Below are 8,840 nucleotides of genomic sequence, written 5' to 3'. Positions count from 1 at the left end.
GGGGGGGCGGGGCCCGGCCGGCACGGCCAGCCAATGGGAGAGAAGGAGGGTGGGCGGGGGCGCTCTCCCTCCCCTTAGCCAATAGGAGGCGAGCGAGCGGGCCGCGCTTGGCTGCCCGCCGGCCAATCGCGCCGCGCCCACCGCCCCCGCCCTGGCACGCGGGGATCGGCGGCGCGAGGCGGGCGGGGGGGGGGGGGTTAACGGCCGCGGGGGGCGCGAGGCGCGGCCGTTGGGCGAGGCGGGAACGGGGCGCGGGGGGAGGGGGGGGGGGAGAAGGAGGGGTGCGGGCGCCGCGTCCCGGGCGGGCGGGGTGCGTGAGGAAGGGACGCGGGGTTGTTTCCTTCCTGCGGCTGGGCGAGCCCGGCCCCGGCCTTGCAGGCAGGGAGGGAGGCGAGGAGAAACTTGTGGCCTCGGTGGGGGCGAGCCGGGTCCGCAGGGCTCGGTGTGAGACCCCTCCGGTCAGCGGTGGTGGTTTCACCGTGAAGTAACGATGGGCACGCGTTGGCCCAAAGCAGCCTCACAAAAAGCACTGTTGCCACAAGCGCCACGAGGGTTCGCTCTCTCAGCCTCCAAGAAGGCTTGGACCACTGGTTCCTTCACAAGGGACCTGCGTGGGGAAAACATGCAAAAAAAGACGATTGCCTGAACCTGGTTAAAGTCATCATTGAATCCACACCACCCCCTCAAAGGGAAGGGCAAGACCTTATTTTTTTTTTACCCCATTAATATATGCACACTGGCAGTAACCCCTGGTGTGTTAGCCAAGTGATCCCCAACACAACCTGCACTGTAATAAAGAAAACATGCTTAATAACTTTGGTTATTGAGTTTTCAAAGCATCACAAAAACACATAAAGTTTTTACTGTCCTTAAAAACCTCATATGCTTTTTTTTTCTGACAGTTTTTGATTGTAATCTTATATGCCCATACTGTTCTTTCTGAATTCTGTTACTCTGACCTACCTTCCTCTTTCTGACTTTTTTTTTTTAAGGTCAAATAAGGTTTCATGCTTTAGCCAAACTCGCCTCAGTATATTTCTTCTTTCCTTCCTGTGCACTAGGTTAGTTTAGATGTGGCTATTACCATCCCTTTGAAGAACCCTGAGCTTCCTATCTCCTTTTTCTCTTGCAGCCTGCTCTTGTGCAATCCAGCGTAATTCTCCAGTTCCCTCATCCTTGCAGTCAGCTCTTCGCTCTCCTGTCCTTCCTTTGGCATGGACCACCAAATCTGAGGTTATCGCCTTAACCCAAGATGCCCCCCATGTGCTTATTCGTATCCCTCTGTGGGAGCCACGCGGGGAAGAGCTCCCCTTCAGCTGTTTTCTCCATCTCTCACATCAGAGTTTGCCACCAGGGTTTTCCAGGAAATGACCCTGTGGGGTTCCTTCCTGTGCAACTGAGCCTCCCGGTGCCATCAGCTGCTGCCTGTTTGCACATCTCCTGCCTGGATGGTTGGTTCTGTACCAGATACTGGGGGAGCACCCAGCTCCTTTTCTCCTTTCAGAACTTCCAGCAGCTCACACCCCCATAGTACATGATTTTACATTATTTCTGAACACCAAACAAGGCCACCTCTCTTCCTCAGCTGCTCACTATACTCCCTGAATCCCTGAGGATTACCTTTTTATTTGTTCTGGTCATGTGGGTCACCCCACATGAACCTTTGCTCCACTTAGAGCCCACCCTTTATTTTTCAGCCCATGTAACCCTTTTTTTGTTCTGCAGGGGGCTTATTTATTTACTTAATGTAACAGGAGTAATTAGTAAGCAAATTATAAGTGGCATTTAAAGAAGGGAAGGAGCCCCATCAAACTCTGCTCGGTATTTTACTGAAGCACTTCGGTTTTAAACACTAGCATAATCTGACTATATTACCACTTAAAGGTAAGCATACGCTGGAGTTCTTTGCTGAATCAAAGCTTTAATTTTCTTCCCATTTTCCTGTGGCCTGTGTTCTGCATTTTTAAGCTGAGAGAGTGTGGAGTAAAACTCTCAGGAAAAATAATTTCTCTAGGGCATATTCTGTTTGATAATGTCATACCTGGAACTTCATCTGGGCTGTCAAAACAATGGCGCATGACAGTAAAACTGAGCACACTTCATATACATAAATCTTTCACAGTCTGTAACTAAGTGTCTAGGATGAGCTGAAGGCTCCTCCAGCTGAGTTATTTTTCTAAATGAGGAATTATGTGACCGTTACAGCAGATAACCTCCCAGACAGTAACTCGAGATAACAACAGGTATAGGTGATAATACATGGACATATGATGAGAGGGCATGCTGCAGAAGGATAGGTAATTCTAAAGAAGCACAGAGGAACAGAGTCTTCTCCTTGGATGGCATTTGTCGTCCACCTCAGATCACGAGGCTGTGTTTTGGGTAGGATTAAGACCCGTTTCAGATGCCCAGCAAGGTGATTTGCTGACACAGCTGGGGAGGAATGTTTCCAGGGGTGATGCGAGTCTGCTTCTATTTAATGCCATCATTAATGACTGTGGGATAGCACAATTTAAAAAAAATTGATTGAGAAATTATGCTCGAAAATGTTATAAACCTCTCTGAGAACATGGTTATAATGCGAGCCGATTGCATTAAATGGATGAAGTGTTTCAGCCAACAGCAATTCTGCTAAATACCAGACTAAGCATGGTATAGAAACAAATCAACTATAGAAACAAATCAACTGAGGAATTTCCTCCTGGAAGGAGGAATAACTACTCAGGAATATTTCTGCCTCTGGAGGATCCAAGAGGTCAGGCTAGACCACAAGTGAAATACAAAGCAAAGGTAAAAAGGGCAAATCTCATTCTAGGGTATAAAAACAGGAGTCAAACTAAGCCCAAGAAGAAGTAGTTCCTCTATACTCAGTGCCAAGGAAGCCTCAGCTGGAACTCCGTGTTTGGTTTCAGACACTGCGTTTAGAAGAGACTCCGAAGATCAGAGACAAAAAAGGTTTGAAGGGACAACAGTAAGAGACTTAGAAAACAGGACCTATGAAAAAAGGGCAAAGGAACTGGATTTGTTTAGTCTGGAGAAAAATAAAGAGGGGAACATTACAAAGTTCTTGCATTAAGTAAAATTACTGAAGAAGATAAATTGTCCTCCAAATCCACTGGGTCAAGACAAAAAGTAACCACTTTCATTTGCAGGAATGTTTTTGCTCAGATGTTGGGAAAACCTCCTAAGGGTTCAGTGCTGTAATGGCATCCTTGGAGGCCGTAGAATCCCCGGTACTGAATGCTTTAAAAGTTACATCAGATCAGGGCCAACCACCATGTCTGGACAGTTGTCCAAGGCAAGGAGGGAAGATCTCGAGTGGCACACTGCCTCGGTGGGAACCGCACCACTGGGAGAAAGCAACCCAAAACTCCATGTCTTTTGGCAACAGCCAGCATCTTCTCCTTTACCTAGGGAGAGGATGCTGTCAGTCAGCACAGTGCTGCTCCAAACAACAGCAATTCCCATCCTCTACCTAGTTTAGGTAGTAAATAGTCAGGGCACCACCTCCGGGAGGCTACCAGGCAGCGGCTGTCAGATACTGTCAGCTATTGTCCCTGCAAGATCCTTTGGGTTTTTCCTAGTGTTGCAGTTTTACGAGCAGGGGTTTGACCAGAGGAGCATTACGAGGACAATTTCCTACCTGTAGCTTTCCTTGGGGCTAAAGCCCTACAGAGCACAACTCCTTACAAGCCAGCAGAGTTGCACGCAAATCCCTCTATTTATGGAGTCATTTAAAGCAGATCTTAAAAATAAGTTTTCTGGTCACACAGTACAAAGATCGGTAAGCTTAGAGTCTTGTAAGCAGCAACATCAGAACGGGTTGTATTTTTGAAGTAAATGTGTGTGAATATCAAATTCTGTACGGTTGCTTACCACGTTTAAGTTTTGGGGCCGAAATTTCTTACCTTCATTGACAGGAATGAAGAAGTAATCTCTCGTCAGGCAGAACTCACAGTAAAAGCAGAAGTTTAATTTATTGCATTCTTACAATATGACTTCATTCTTGAGCATTCTGTGACAATCTGGCCTAATATTGCACTGATTCAGACAATAGAGCTGTTCTATTGTACTTTAATGACTGGAAATGTAATTTGCTTCCTGTTTAATATTTAAGCCAGCAATAATACCAAAAAGGCTTATTGCTCCTAAGAAAAGATGAAAGGGGCATAACTCTTTAGCTTTTTTGTGTTCAAAATCTGACCTACTTTAAAAATACTAGAAACTCATGGGAATGGCCTTCAGAATTAAAAATACCAATATAAGATTGTTGCTTGGGAATTTTAAGATACATCACTTCCAGCTCATTGAAAAGCAGAATTTCCCTCCCAAGGGAAATCCAGATGATTCAAAATTAATTTTTGTCTTGAAATACTGAATTAGCAGAGTTTTTTCCACAGAAAGGAGACTTAAAATAAAAAAAAATAATAATCTTGAACTTTAGAAGTATTTAATTTGGGCTTGATGACTAGCCTGAAATCTTCCAGTCTGTCTCATTTTCAGATCAACCTATGCCTGCTCTAGCAACCCTTACCTTATCAGTGCTTTGGGGGGCTTTCTTTTGTCTTCACAGAGAAGAACTCCACCTCTAGCCCACACTGCCCATAAAACTCTTGATGGTAAAGAAGGAAGACACGTTTTGGTGAACGGGTGAGGAAGACAACTCAGGAAGGCTAAGCTGTGGAGGACAACAGCACGATCGTGCATAGTGTGAGCTGCTACAACAGCGACAGATGCAGTGGCTCAGGTAGGGATCCAAAATCAGAAATAAAACAACTTGAATGTAGACCAAAGTGACTAAAACATGATTTTCACACGAGGTTCAGCTGCAAGTCTGCCCCAACCATTTTTACCCTAAAGGACCATTACCTTTTCATTTGGTGCCACTGCACATCCCGTTAACATTGTTGGACAATACCGCAAGCACAGCTCTGCCATGTCTCTCCTCTTCCTCTGCCCCTTGTCTCCTGTGTAAGTCCTCGCCTTGAGGGCCACGTTCCTCCTTGCTGTCTGGCACCTTCTGGCTGTCCCCATGGCAGGACCCAGCAGGTTGTGTCAAACACCTACAGGGTAAAAAGAAACCAGAGTGATCGAAGGCTTCCTGAAATGCCTTAGGGACTGAGGCATTTCTAGTATTTCACGAGTTAGGAGCAGTACCACCATGCAACTCTAAAGCAGATAGATGTACTGCGTTAAGCCACTGTCGTACTTCCACCTGACAGTTGGAAAAGTGGGTCTTTGTGTGAAAGTGTTTTGTTTTGTTTTAAACACCCACTTGGGATGAATATTGGTAAATGTATGTAAAAAAAAAAAAAAAAGCAACAAACCTTTCACAAGTAATTCTGTGCAAGCATCTATCATCAGGCCCGACTAATGTCAGGTATCACTGGAAGGAAGATGGAAAGAAGACATTTTTGAATGTTTTTTTTCCACTTAGTTTTATAAATAAGAGGGTGGCATCTCTTTTTAAGCAGTGACATTTTGACAAACAATGATGCTTTGTGTTACCCTCTGGTGAGAAGAAATGTGAACAGAATGGTTTCAGGCAATCTGAAAAGCAGCTTGGGAAGGAAGACTGCTGTGTACTATTCCCAGATCAGTCATTTACTTGCTCCATATATTTGGATAAGATACTTAGTCCTTATCTATATGCCAAGGTTGTACTGCTTTAACTGTACCAGTTCAGTAAAGCTGTACAAACTCTAGTATTAACACAACTATATTGGTATTAAAGTACTTTTATCAGAATAATGTGTTCATGTGGGCAAAGGGAATAATCTTACCACTATAATGTACCTTTGTACCATTATAACTGCTGGCACAGTGGGGAGTGGACTGTTATAACACCAAGATAAAAAGATCTCAGCCCTCACCAAAATACTTACACCTAGCGCCAATATTGTGCGTAGACCACCTCTGGTGTCTCAGCTTCCCCAGCTATAAGGGACTTGTAGTTCGTGCCTTGCAGGGCCAATGAGCCTTAATTTATATCTGTAACAAGGCTTCAAAAGTCTGCATGAAAGGTGACAGGGTTTTTTCTTTTAGCCACTCAATGCTTTTTTTTTTTTTTTTTTTTAATAAATTTCCAAGAAGTGTTTGCAAGAGATAGCTGTGCCCCCAAACATGTCATAGCAGAGCAGTTTAGCTGGGCTTGCCTCATTTTTCTGTGAACATCCACATTACGTTTGACTCAGACTTCTGACAGCTATTCCATGACATATTGACTGTGAAGCCATCCCTATTATTTAGTGTATTAATAGGGAAATCCACTCCTCTACTTCTCTGGCCTTCGGGGACTGTCTTTTCCCTCCCACTGCCATAAGCCTGACAAGCAAGAGTTAAAACAAGGGGTACAAAAGAAAAAAAAAATCTTTCTTTCTGGAGACAAACATACAATAGGGGTGTTTTCTGTGCTGCCTTTAACCAAAAAATCCGAGATGGGGAAAAAAGTCAAGAGGCTGCCACCTGTTGGGAGAAAGGAGGGAGAACATGAGAGCCTCAAACCCTGGCAGCACCTGACAGAAGTTGAGCAATGTTGGGCTAATTGTTGGTGTAAATGACATCAGCATTTGGCCTGCGATCAGTAGCTTCTCTCCGAATAATTTAGTAAGTACAAATATTAAAAAATACTTGGAGTTAGACATTAACCAGATGAAATGTTTAGACAGCAATAGTAAAATGCATTTGATCAAACTTTATGGACTGAAACTCAAACAGTTTTATTTAGTAATAATAGTGGGAATACTGATGCAATTCCTAGTTAATCAAAAGGGAAAACTCAGAAGCAGCAGTCTTTTGAAATGGAAGAAATATCATTTCAAGGGCAACTCCAAATTCGTTCACAAAAGATTTCCTAATCCATGAGCCCATTCTAATCACTCCTTCCCACCGGCACTCGTGAGTGCCAAGGACACTGACGTTTTCTCCAGGCTCACCATCCATTTGAAAGCCATGGATCTGGATGCTTTGCAGCAGGGTTTCCAGTGCATCTGGCATTCCACACAGCTGCTCAGCCCTGCATTGACTCAGTTGTCTGCGACAGTGAATACGAGGCTCTGAGCAAACGTTAACAGGAAAACCTTGGACCTTCAAGGGCCCCAGGAGATGCCTACACAGAACGGGATGCGGAAGACCAGGATCTTCTTTGTTGTCGCGCTCCAAAGACTGATACACCTTTATTTTCCAAACATCCAAGTGGAACATAACCCATACCATATACATAAATACCCCCACCTACTTTCTTCCAAAACATATGGTGTTAAAGCAAAGTTCAAGGACATTACAACAGACTCTCTCCCCATTTTAGGATAGAGCTTGTGTCCAGGAATTCTGCTAAGCTGTAGGAAAAGCGAGGCCTTAGAGGGTTCCCCTGGATTTCAAGTGCTGGACCCTTCCCACCAGGCCTGCTTTCCAAATCACCTCCACCAGCATGGAGCTCCAGCCCGAAGCTGCTTGCTGGTGTCTAGGGAGGGGATCACATCTGGCTTGAATTTAGCATTTGCTGTTTGTTAGCACTCCAAAGACTGTTTAATTTATGTGCAGCCTGCATATGTGCACACATGTGTGTATGTATGTATTAAGGAAGACAGCTGGTTGTACGCAGGCAAGGTTGACTGTCGCCCCTGAGGCAAGAGGCCCATGGAAAGCAGGGTGGCCGGTGTTGCATTATTGCCCTTTACAATTCTTTGACCTCTGCTTGATATATTTTTCCATAACCCTAGGCAGTGAGCTCTCTGTGGGTGGGAACTATCTGTGTGTTATTCTTTGTTAAATGAGGCCCTCGTTGTGGAACACAGTTTCTGAACATCACTGCTAGACAAATAATGCCAACAGGCAAGGTGGCCAGCATCTGTCTTAGCTGGTCCACCCCAGGCAGGGTGGGTATTGCCTGATCCAGCGGAAGCTGGCCTGCAGTGGGAGCAAAAAGCTGTTCCTTTAGAAATATGCCGACACCAGCAAAGCATGAAAGCCACAAGTCCCAAAAGAATGAACGATACACAACGTGTGAAGCAACAACGAGGGTAGCAGCTCACAAAGGTGAACCACAGACCTTCGGACATGGACAGTTGGAAGCCAAGGCAAGCACAGCCCCATGCAACAGCATGAGATAGCACTCAGTCCAGGCATAGCTGAAGCACATGGAGTCACTGGAGTTAGCCCTTTCAGTTGCTGCTGTGTTTATTGCTAAAAAGGAGCAATGCTAGCACATCAAGGTGATGCCCAAGAGACTCATACCTACATCTCTGACCCTGTAATATTTCTTTGTCCTGCAGGAATTGAAGTGTCTTTAATACACTGAGAGAAGTCAGCACTTTTCGAAGGAGTTTACACTGTGGGGCTGAAAATAAGGGTAGAACAGATGAGATTTTGCCTTCTTCACAGTATCCAGTATGTGACAGTGCTGTCAGGATGTTTATACACAGGTGCTACTGTTGTTCAAGGGAGTGACAGTCAGTGGTCGCAACAAGCACCATGAATGACAACTGAAACTCAAAGCTATACCAGTATAAAGTTGAGAAGCCCTTAGCTCAAAGTAGATGTGACAGAGGACCCACAGTATATCCCCTGTTCTCTGGGAATAATATTTATATTTTGCCACGAAACTGTGCTTCAGAATGCAAGTCCTTAGGGTTACCAGGGAGGCACTGAAAGCATCAGCTGAACGTACCTGATGCAGTATTGCCTGACTGCTTGTTCAGCCTCTGAGGCTTTAGACTGGGGGGAATTACAAATATTCAGTCCTTCTCCAGGGGACTCTAACTCTGGAACATAATGCTAGGCATTAAATTACAAAGCACACAATCACTTCACTGCTAACCAACTCATGCTTGTACCAGAAA

At 45.0% G+C, this 8,840-nt stretch overlaps 1 long non-coding RNA gene across 1 annotated transcript in view; it reads left to right on the top strand.

The window, feature by feature from the left end:
* Positions 1-8,840, top strand: part of LOC118160277 — a 13,033-nt gene that overhangs the window by 4,051 nt on the left and 142 nt on the right. The window lies entirely within an intron of this gene.

The sequence above is a fragment of the Oxyura jamaicensis genome, chromosome 1, assembly GCF_011077185.1.
Source record: "Oxyura jamaicensis isolate SHBP4307 breed ruddy duck chromosome 1, BPBGC_Ojam_1.0, whole genome shotgun sequence".
In the NCBI taxonomy this organism is placed as follows: Eukaryota; Metazoa; Chordata; class Aves; order Anseriformes; family Anatidae; genus Oxyura; species Oxyura jamaicensis.
The sequence above is the reverse complement of the archived record's forward strand: the minus strand, read 5'-3'. Positions and strand labels throughout refer to the sequence as shown.